At 39.0% G+C, this 10,009-nt stretch overlaps 1 pseudogene; it reads right to left on the bottom strand.

The window, feature by feature from the left end:
• Window positions 1-1,985: 1,985 nt before the first annotated feature.
• LOC122296648 lies at window positions 1,986-9,608 on the bottom strand (annotated as a pseudogene).
• Between the last annotated feature and the right edge of the window lie 401 nt (window positions 9,609-10,009).

Genomic DNA, 10,009 nt, shown 5'->3' with positions numbered 1-10,009 from the left:
AATAAAATTTATTAACTACAAAACAATAATTAATAACAAGAAAATACATCAAAATAATTTTTACAACTAAAAAAATCATAAAATAAATCCAGTGAGAAACCTGATAAATTTAAAACAAAAGAATTAATCTTTTAAATCTCTAAAATAAATATCTAAAAAAAAAAAAGAAAGATAATCGACGTCAGGTGTGGACGTGGGATATACAGTACGCTGATGTATAGTATTCCTCTATTTAAAAATATTTAGGTATTTTTATGGCGAGTAATATTTATGAGAATTACTTATTTAATAGCGGGCAAAAACAATAAGCCACGGTGATGATGATACAAGTTAAATAGTAATTTTGCGGCAACTTTAATCCATGGTAAAAAGGCAATTTAACTCGTTACAATAACTATTTTTCTACTAAAGGCGCATATGTTGCCCATATTTATTACCAAGAAACAAGTTGGTCACAAAAACTACAAACGTGATAAAAAAAAATCTTTTGTCATCAACCATTATCGATCAAGACAATTTCATAAGAAAATGTCTATATTTATTCTCTTCAAATATTTTAGTGACAAAAAGCCACTTTTTCCCACGACAGTTAGTCGCAGAAAAAGAACCCGTGGCAAAAGTCACAAAATTTGTAGATCTGTGATTCCCTTTTTTATTTGTTCTTTTCTTATCCTTAGCCAAACCATAACTTGAATTTCTTTCCGTAGGTGCATGATCATGTCCTAGTTAGGCTAATATCCGATCACGAAAATATTTATGGAAATGTTGAGCCAGCTTCATGAGGAAAGGATCGATAAAGTTGAGAACGAGCATTAATATTGAGGGAAACGGAATTCAAATTTTCATATGTGGATTTGTCCCTTTATGCGAAAGATTTACACTAGCTCTTCCCAAAAGTATTCCTTTCCGATACGTCCAGCCGACTGTTTTTTTTTTTTTTAATTTTTGGAAATGCTATGGCCACGGAGAAAGGGAACCCCTACGTTGTACCAATAGTGTAAATTACATTTTTTTTTTCAAACATTTTTTAAACCTTTAAACATTTAAAAAACACTTTCTTAATAACCATTAAGTAAAAAAATATATATATATTGGTCACTTTCAGGGGTCACATGATTTCTCAATGGAACAAGCATTTTCCTTTTTTTCTTTTTCCTTTTTAATTTACTTCCTTTACAATAAGCTAGCTATATATATGTTGATGCTCTTAATCTTTTCCGATGTTATTAGACATCTTAGAATTACTTTTTTGGTTACTAATTCATGTTGGGCCTGTTTTAGTCCTGAGCCTGGTTTTCTTTATGGCTCGGTTGATGACCTGATCCACCCACTAGATTAGGTTAATTAATTACTTGTATCTTGTAATATTATCTTTTGTATAAGTACCGTTGTATATCATCATCTAAAATAAAAATTCTTTATAATTTCTAGGTGTTGATGTGGACATATTGCTAAACTATGTAAACAATTTTATATAATTGTTATTCCTTGGCCAGGCGATGGTTTCTTCAAAGCTTTTGAGGCAAAATAGTTTCAGGCCAGTTTAACAATTTAATATTTCAAGTTGATTGATTCTTAATTTGTTTCTTATTTTTTTATTCCTTAATCAATTTAGATTATTAATCTAACTTGGAATTATTTAAAATCTAATCCTAATTATATTGTTAACTATTAACTAATTTGCTGAGGAGTTCGATCTTTGCAAATATTTGTCTAATATATGGTAAAAAGCTCACAATATTGTTACAGATAATGATCTCAATCTAACACTTTCAATCATCACACATAACTTTATTCGTGACCATTACATCAAACTTTCTAATTTCTTGACAGGTTTTTTGTTTATTGTAGCAATATCAAACAATCAACGAAGAATGAATTCATTACATGAAAAGAATATAGTATGAATTACAAGGGAACAAATCATTGAGAACTGCTATGAATATGTAGAATGGAGGTGATCATGAACAGCCCGAATTCAGAGACTAGTAATATGCATGAACGTGCTCCATGTGTGTAGATTTTCCGGCCTCTCGACACTTTTTCTCTTGAGAAAGTTCTTTTGCTAACCTGCAGAAAGAATTTATGTGTTAATTATTTTTATAATAAACTACGAGTACAACATCGAATAATGAAATGTGTAGTACTTAATGCAGTTCAATCATTTCTTTTTCATACATTCTCAAAGCCTCCTCATTTGTACCACAATTTTTGACCGGTTCTGAATAACCCGTCTGCAAATTCACCCTTGATACGCTGGTTTCTTCAATAGTTTCTCCCCTATCTCAACAAGTTTGTTCAAGTTCTCTTTTGTAGAGTCATCAACCGAAGCTGCTGTCCCAGTCAAGGTGTCATCCTAAACCAATATTTTATAGAAATAGTAATTAATAATATAACTTGAAATTTTAAAACCCTTGCAAGCTGCATTCAAACCCTAGATCAAAAGAAGTTTCTTACTTGAATTCGGAGGTAATTCTGTTCTGAATGAAGGGCTTGGAAAACCACAGCAAGATGCAAATCAACCATATCTGCACTTGCTTGAGTAAACACATCCACTATGGGAACTGAACCGCCATGAACTAGCCAATCAAGAAGGCCCCACTTTGCTGCCATTTTAGCACTGTATTTTTTCTCTATCTTGTTGGGAGCTGTTCTAACACAGAGACGATTCTAAATAAAGGAGGGACGAAATTTAACGTGGTTCGGCAATTGCCTACGTCCACAGCTGCTGTTATTTTACTATGAAATGATTTTTACAGAAAAATTTTCTCTCTGCTCACCCACTCTCTTCCTCTCTTCTTTCTCTCTTCTGCACTCTCTGCTGCACACACCGTCTGCACTCTTAAGCTCTCCTATTTATAGGAGAGCAGATCACTACGTTGCAGCAATTTGCTGCATGATTCTTGGAGAGAGGTGCCTAACAATACAAAAGAGCAAACGGTGCCTAATGAGCCAAAATAGTAAACGGTGAGCCATGCACCGTTTGCTTCTTTGTCTCCATCTGCAACAATCTCCCACTTGGAGACAAATGAGTCTACATATCTTCATAGCAATCATCACAGCAACTTCAAGTCATGCCTTTAAGTACGAAGTCCAACTGAAGCTATACACAGCTTCAGTTTGTCAGCAATAACTACTTTTGTGAACATGTCTGTTGGATTCTCTGTTCCTTGAATCTTCTCAAGTATCAGCTGTCCACTTTCGAGAAGAGATCGGATAAAATGGTATCGCAACTGTATGTGTTTTGTTCTGGAATGAAAGGCTGGATTCTTTGCAAGAAAAATAGCACTCTGACTATCACTGTGCAAAATGCCTTTTTCATTCTTCTTTCCCAATTCCTCCAAGAATGACTGCAACCAAACCATTTCCTTCCCTGCTTCAGTTATAGCAACGTATTCCGCTTCTGTAGTTGAGAGAGCAACAATCTTCTGTAACTTAGAAGCCCACGATACAGCTGTATCACCCAGCGTATACACAAATCCAGTAGTATTTTTTCTGCTGTCAACGTCACCTGCTAAATTAGCATCTACATATCCCTATAGTTTTAAACCTGCTTTTGTAAAGCATAGTGACGTATCTGAAGAGCCTTGTAGATATCTTAAAATCCACTTGACTGCTTCCCAATGCTGCTTTCCTGGATTACTCATGTACCTGCTCACAGCTCCCACTGCTTGTGCAATATCTGGCCTTGTACAGACCATGGCGTACATAAGACTACAAATAGCAAATGCATAGGGTATTCTGTCCATACATTCTTGCTCTTCCTCCGTCTTTGGCGACTGATCCTTAGTTAGTCGAAAGTGACTAGCTAAGGGTGTGCTCACTGGTTTCGCCTTGTCCATGTTAAACCTTCTGAGCACCTTCTTTACATACTCCTCCTGGGAGAGCTTGAGAGTATCATTAGACCTGTCTCTAATAATTCTCATACCAAGGATTTGTTTTGCAGCACCCAAATCCTTCATCTCAAACCGCTTTGACAACTGCTTCTTCAGTTCATTGATTTCCTCGATGCTTGACCCTACAACGAGCATATCATCTACATATAACAGTAGGATAATATAAGAGTTGTCAAAGTTCTTCATATAGCAACAATGGTCGGCCTGCAGTCTTGTAAATCCATTACTGCACATGAAGTTGTCAAACTTCCGGTACCATTGTCGTGGAGCTTGTTTTAGGTCATAGAAGCTCTTCTTCAGTTTGCAAACTAGATTCTCTTTTCCCTTCACTGAGAATCCTTGTGGCTGGTGCATATAGATGTCTTCCTCCAAATCACCATGAAGGAATGCAGTCTTCACATCTAACTACTCAAGATGTAGATTCTCTGCAGCCACAATTGCCAACACTAGCCTGATCGTTGTCAATTTTACAACTAGAGAGAAAATGTCTGTGTAGTCGACACCTTCTTTTTGTTGAAACCCCTTCACGACCATTCTGGCTTTGTAGCGCTTGCTATCATTGTGTTCTTCTTTAATTCTGTACACCCATTTATTGTGCAAAGCTTTCTTGCCTTTTGGAAGCTTAGTTAGCTCCCATGTCTGATTTGACATCAGTGACTCCATCTCATCTTGCATGGCTTTCTCCCACTTGATCGAATCTTCAATTCGTAGAGCTTCATCATAACTTTCCGGTTCACCACTATCTGTTAGCAAGATGTAGTATAGAGATGGTGAGAACCGTTGTGGTGGCCTGATTGTCCTTGAAGATCTTCGAGTAGCAGTGAGTGGTGTACGTTGTTCGATCTGTGTATCATCATTTTCTTGATCCTTGTTCTGATCAGTGTTGACTCGAGTAACATCAAAATCAACAACCTCAGGTTTCTTTGGTTGTTCCTCAGATTCAGCTTGTGACTTAGTTTTGTACAGAATCTGCTCATTAAATATCACATTTCTACTTCTGATGATTTTGCGATTTTTATCATCCCAAAATCGATAGCCAAATTCTTCATCACCATAACCGATGAAAAAACATTTTCTAGATTTGGCTTCTAATTTGTTACGATCAGTAGAATCTATATGAACATATGATAAACAGCCAAAAACTTTCAAATGGGAAAGATTTACCTTCTTTCCACTCCAGACTTCCTCTAATAGATCGAACTTTAAAGGAACTGAAGGTCCCCAATTAATCAAATAGGCTGCAGTGTTAATTGCATCAGCCCAAAAACATTTAGGCAATCCTGAATTCAGCCTCATGCTTCTGGCACGTTCGTTGAGAGTTCTGTTCATGCGTTCAGCTACGCCATTCTGTTGCGGTGTCCCGGGAATAGTCTTCTGAAATTTAATCCCATTTGCAGCACAGAATTCTTTGAACCCTCCGTCGATGTACTCTCCTCCATTGTTTGACCTCAGACATTTTAACTTCAAGCCTGTTTCATTTTCAACTATGGCTTTCCACTTCTTGAAAGTATCAAATGTGTCAGATTTATTTTTCAAAAAATAAACCCATACTTTCCTGCTTGAGTCATCAATAAATGAAACATAGTACCGCGATCCTCCAAGAGAAGCGACTGGGGATGGCCCCCACAAATCTGTGTGCACCAACTCCAACTTTGTAGATTTTGGAGTTCTACCATTTTTCAGGAAACTAACTTTTTTCTGTTTTCCAAAAATGCAACCTTCACACATGTCGAAATCAGTTGATTCCAACTTTGGTAACTTCCCCTTGGATAATAGTACTTTCATTCGTTTCTCACTTATGTGACCAAGCCTTTGATGCCATAGGTTGGCATTTGCATCAGCAATTGCAATAGTATCTCTAATGCTTGAAGTCATATATAGAGTACCTGTTTTTGTGCCTCGAGCTACTACCATAGCTCCTTTTGTTATCTTCCACGTGCCACCGGTAAATAGTACCGAATGCCCATCAGCATCAAGTTGTCCTACAAAAATCAGGTTTCTCATGAGCTTGGGAACATGTCGCACCTTCTGTAGCAACCATGCACTTCCATTGGGCAGATTGATTGGTACATTCTCCCATGCCTTCGATTTCCAACGCTTCACCATCTGCTAAGTACACCTTCCCGAAATCACCAGTGACATAATTCTGCATGATTTCTCGGTGTGCTGTAGTGTGGAACGAGGCTCCTGAATCTAACACCCAAGATTCAATTTGGTTGTCGACTGAAAAAAGTAAGGCATCTTGGAGATCTTCTGTTGTGGCATTAACAGAGTCATGCTCATTCTTCTTCTTTGCTTCCTCGCAATTATTTTTGAAGTGGCCAATCTTGCCACAATTCCAGCACTGTACTTGTTTTCCGGACCTAGATTTACTTCTGCCTCTTCGGGACTTCGATCTGCCCCGATTTGAACTTCTACTAGCTCCTCTACCTCTCGTCTAGAGGTTTAAGGCAGAACTGGAAGTTGATGCTTCTCTTGTATCTCTTCTGCGAACTTCCTCGCTAAGAATATGGTCCCGGATATCTTGATACTTCATCTTTGTTTTGCCATAAGAATTGCTGACAGCTGTTCTCATGACCTCCCAGCTCTTTGGCAATTGAGCTAGAGCAATCAGTGCACGTACTTCATCATCAAATTCAATCCCCACTGAAGCTAATTGATTGATGATGGTGTTGAACTCATTCAGATGCTGAATAACTGGAGTTCCTTCTGCCATTCTCAAGTAGAACAGCTTGTACATCAAATGCACTTTCTTATTGGCTGATGGCTGCTCGTACATGTTCGATAGAGCTTTCATCAAATCCGCCGTGGTCTTCTCCTTTCCCACATTGTGTGCAACTAATCTTAACAGTGTTAGTCTAATGACTCCCAACACTTGTCTATCAAGGAAACTCCAATCTTCATTGCTCATGTCATCTGGCTTTCTTCCTAGGAGTGGAAGATGTAGTTTCTTCCCATAGAGATAATCCTCTATCTGCATTCTCCAGTAGGCAAAGTCTGTACCGTCAAATTTCTCGATACCAACACCTTTAGCTTCTTCTCCAACCATAACTTTACAAATGAGTTCAAATTCAAACAAACAAAGATCACTGTTGCATCCGAAACACTCGAATTAGCTGGAAATGAGTCCGGAATGATCCAAATAGTTTGTTAGCACTATTTGATCGTTGCGATGGAACTCCAACTGGCGTGATCTAGCCCAAAATGATCTGCAACACGTGGATGGTTCAGATCCAATGTACTGATGCTGAATCTCAAAATTTCGACCGTACGGATGAGTCCGGAATGATCCAAATAGTTGGAAAGCACTATTTGATCGTTGAAATCGGACTCCGAATGGCTTGATCTAGCCAAAAATAGATCTGAAAAAAGGACGGTTCTGATCTGTCTGGGGCGTGAGATACACGCGCTACACAATGTGCGTGGGTAACGCGTGGGCGCATGTAATACACGCGCGTACAGTACTGTGGCGCGTGGGGGAGAGTGAGGCGCGTGTGACACACGCGCCGAACCTCTAGGGCACGTGGGGGCGCATGGGCACGTGTCCCTCACTCGTTTTCAACCTCTGGCGCACGTGGGGGCGCGTGGGAGCGTGTGGTGCACGCGTCTTCAACCTCCAGAGCGCGTGGGGCGCGTGGGTTGCAGCAGATGCATGCGCCGATCTTCTAGGGGCGCGTGTAGCCTCGTCCGACCTCCGTTTTCGATTCCGTTTGCGGCAACAGATTCGTCTCAACGCGAGGAACACCGTGGAGTTGTCAAAAATTGATTTTGAACAACTTGAATTTTCAGACAGCTCGAACCAGTGCTCTGATACCAGTTGTTGGGAGCTGTTCTGACACAGAGACGATTCTAAATAAAGGAGGGACGAAATTTACCGTGGTTCGGCAATTGCCTACGTCCACAGCTGCTGTTATTTAACTATGAAATGAGTTTTACAGAAAAATTTTCTCTCTGCTCACCCACTCTCTTCCTCTCTTCTTTCTCTCTTCTGCACTCTCTGCTGCACACACCGTCTGCACTCTTAAGCTCTCCTATTTATAGGAGAGCAGATCACTACATTGCAATAATTTGCTGCATGATTCTTGGAGAGAGGTGCCTAACAATACAAAAGAGCAAACGGTGCCTAATGAGCCAAAATAGTAAACGGTGAGCCATGCACCGTTTGCTTCTTTGTCTCCATCTGCAACGTATCTTTCCCGAGCCAGTGCCTAATGAGATTACAAGAAAGCGACCACAATCTGTGGGCTTTATTGGGAAGAAATCAAGATTGGCATCGAAGATCTCTTTAGTCACTTGGTTTATGGCAACTAAGGCCTGGACCAGGGAACCAACAAAACGCCAAGAAAGAAAGAATATCAGCTCAACTCTTTCGAAGTATTATAAAACTTTAAAATGTCACTTTAAAGATTATATAATATTATACCGGATTGTTTGCAGCAACACCTCCATCTATAAGATTGAATTCAGAAACCTTTCCCGCCTCGTTTTGGTGCTTGAACTGATGGGCAGGAAGGTATGTTGGAGCTGCCGAAGTACCAATGCATATGTCGGATAGTCGAGCATTCAAACAGGAGTGATGTTTCTTAGCCTGCAATTAAGAGGGACGAGGTCAATGACTTTGAAATACATATTTCTCGCCCTGTCAGACTCGTAAAACTGAAAAGAATTCGATTTAGCCCGAAATTATTCACGTCACTTTTCTGTGTCCAGCACCAGATAGAAATACTTTTAGAGCTATTTATATCATTCTCTCCAAATTTATGAATACTAATTTTATATGAAAGGAAACTAACATCTGAAGCTCATGATTCTAGAGAGAGAGACTAGAGAGAAAGATCAGACCTCATAGGATGTGAAAACTGTTGGCTGCAGATTCTTGATATCAAAAGTTGGAATCACAACATTGGTCAATGTGCTATGCAGCCGAGTTTCTCCTAATTTCTCCCTTAGAACCCCGTGAAGGTATTTCCCGTCATACTTGGGCCCTATCAGTGATTTGAAGATTCCATATAAGCCACTGCAATCAAAAAGATTCAAGACCAGTACATTTTCACTAGTTAATATTTAAATATGCAGATTATACAAAAGCTTTCATGTACCGTACAAATAAAATACACAGTATGCTACTATTGTGAAGGAGGGAGTAGTCAAGTATATATCATGAATACCCCTTCTGTGGGAAAATCCGAGGACCATGTTGGAGATAGAAGGGCTTGATATCCTTGGCATCAAAGAGAGGTCGATTATTTTCATTTGGAGCAGCTAACATGGCGGTCACAAGACCACCTGTGCTTGTTCCTGCAATCACGTCAAAGTAGTCTGCAAGTCTAGCTTCCTCACCATCCAACTCCTATATATACATGCCATGGTTATATCAAACTTGTTAGTACGTGGTGACATTCATATGCATAAAATTTCGGCTATGTACATATGTATTTATGCTTATGGAAGACCTGAATCTTGAATCTTTCCGGTAACCCAAATTATATATATTCATGTACCTGAAGTTGTGATTCAAGGAAAGCTAGTATAGTTGCAGGGATAAGCCCCCTGATACCACCCCCATCAATGCTTAAAATGGTGATGAAATTCCTGTATGTTGTGTGCTGAGGCTGAACTGACATTGTTTTTTCCATGAAGAAGATGAAAATTTAAGGCACGTACGTAAGTGATCGTAAGTACGTAGCGAAAGATCAAAAGATTGCCTTGGTTGTTGTTTATGGGAGATCAAAGGAAGCTTAAGTTTCTGCTCTTGACTTTGATCGATCCATCGATAAACACGTATCTATAGCCTCAGTTCCGGAGGCCATCTTCAATTAATTATTATGTCCTTGCTTCTCTTGCTGCAATTCTGTTCATAGGGTACGTGCATGTATGGCGCCCGTTCAACAAAGGATCGCGCGAGGAACTGCATATGTTAGTCTCCTGTTGAAACTTTCCAAACATCTTTCTTGGACCATATATGTTTATGATTTAATAATAGCTCGATAAGAATTAATTATTATATAGTACCGCATATCATGATTTGTGTCATATTCTTAGGCCGATCGTGTTTAAATATATATAAATATATATAATACACGTGTTTAATTAATTTCTCATTACGGGTCCTA

This window comes from Carya illinoinensis, chromosome 15 (assembly GCF_018687715.1).
Source record: "Carya illinoinensis cultivar Pawnee chromosome 15, C.illinoinensisPawnee_v1, whole genome shotgun sequence".
In the NCBI taxonomy this organism is placed as follows: domain Eukaryota; kingdom Viridiplantae; phylum Streptophyta; class Magnoliopsida; order Fagales; family Juglandaceae; genus Carya; species Carya illinoinensis.
This window is presented reverse-complemented; position numbering and strand designations above follow the sequence as displayed.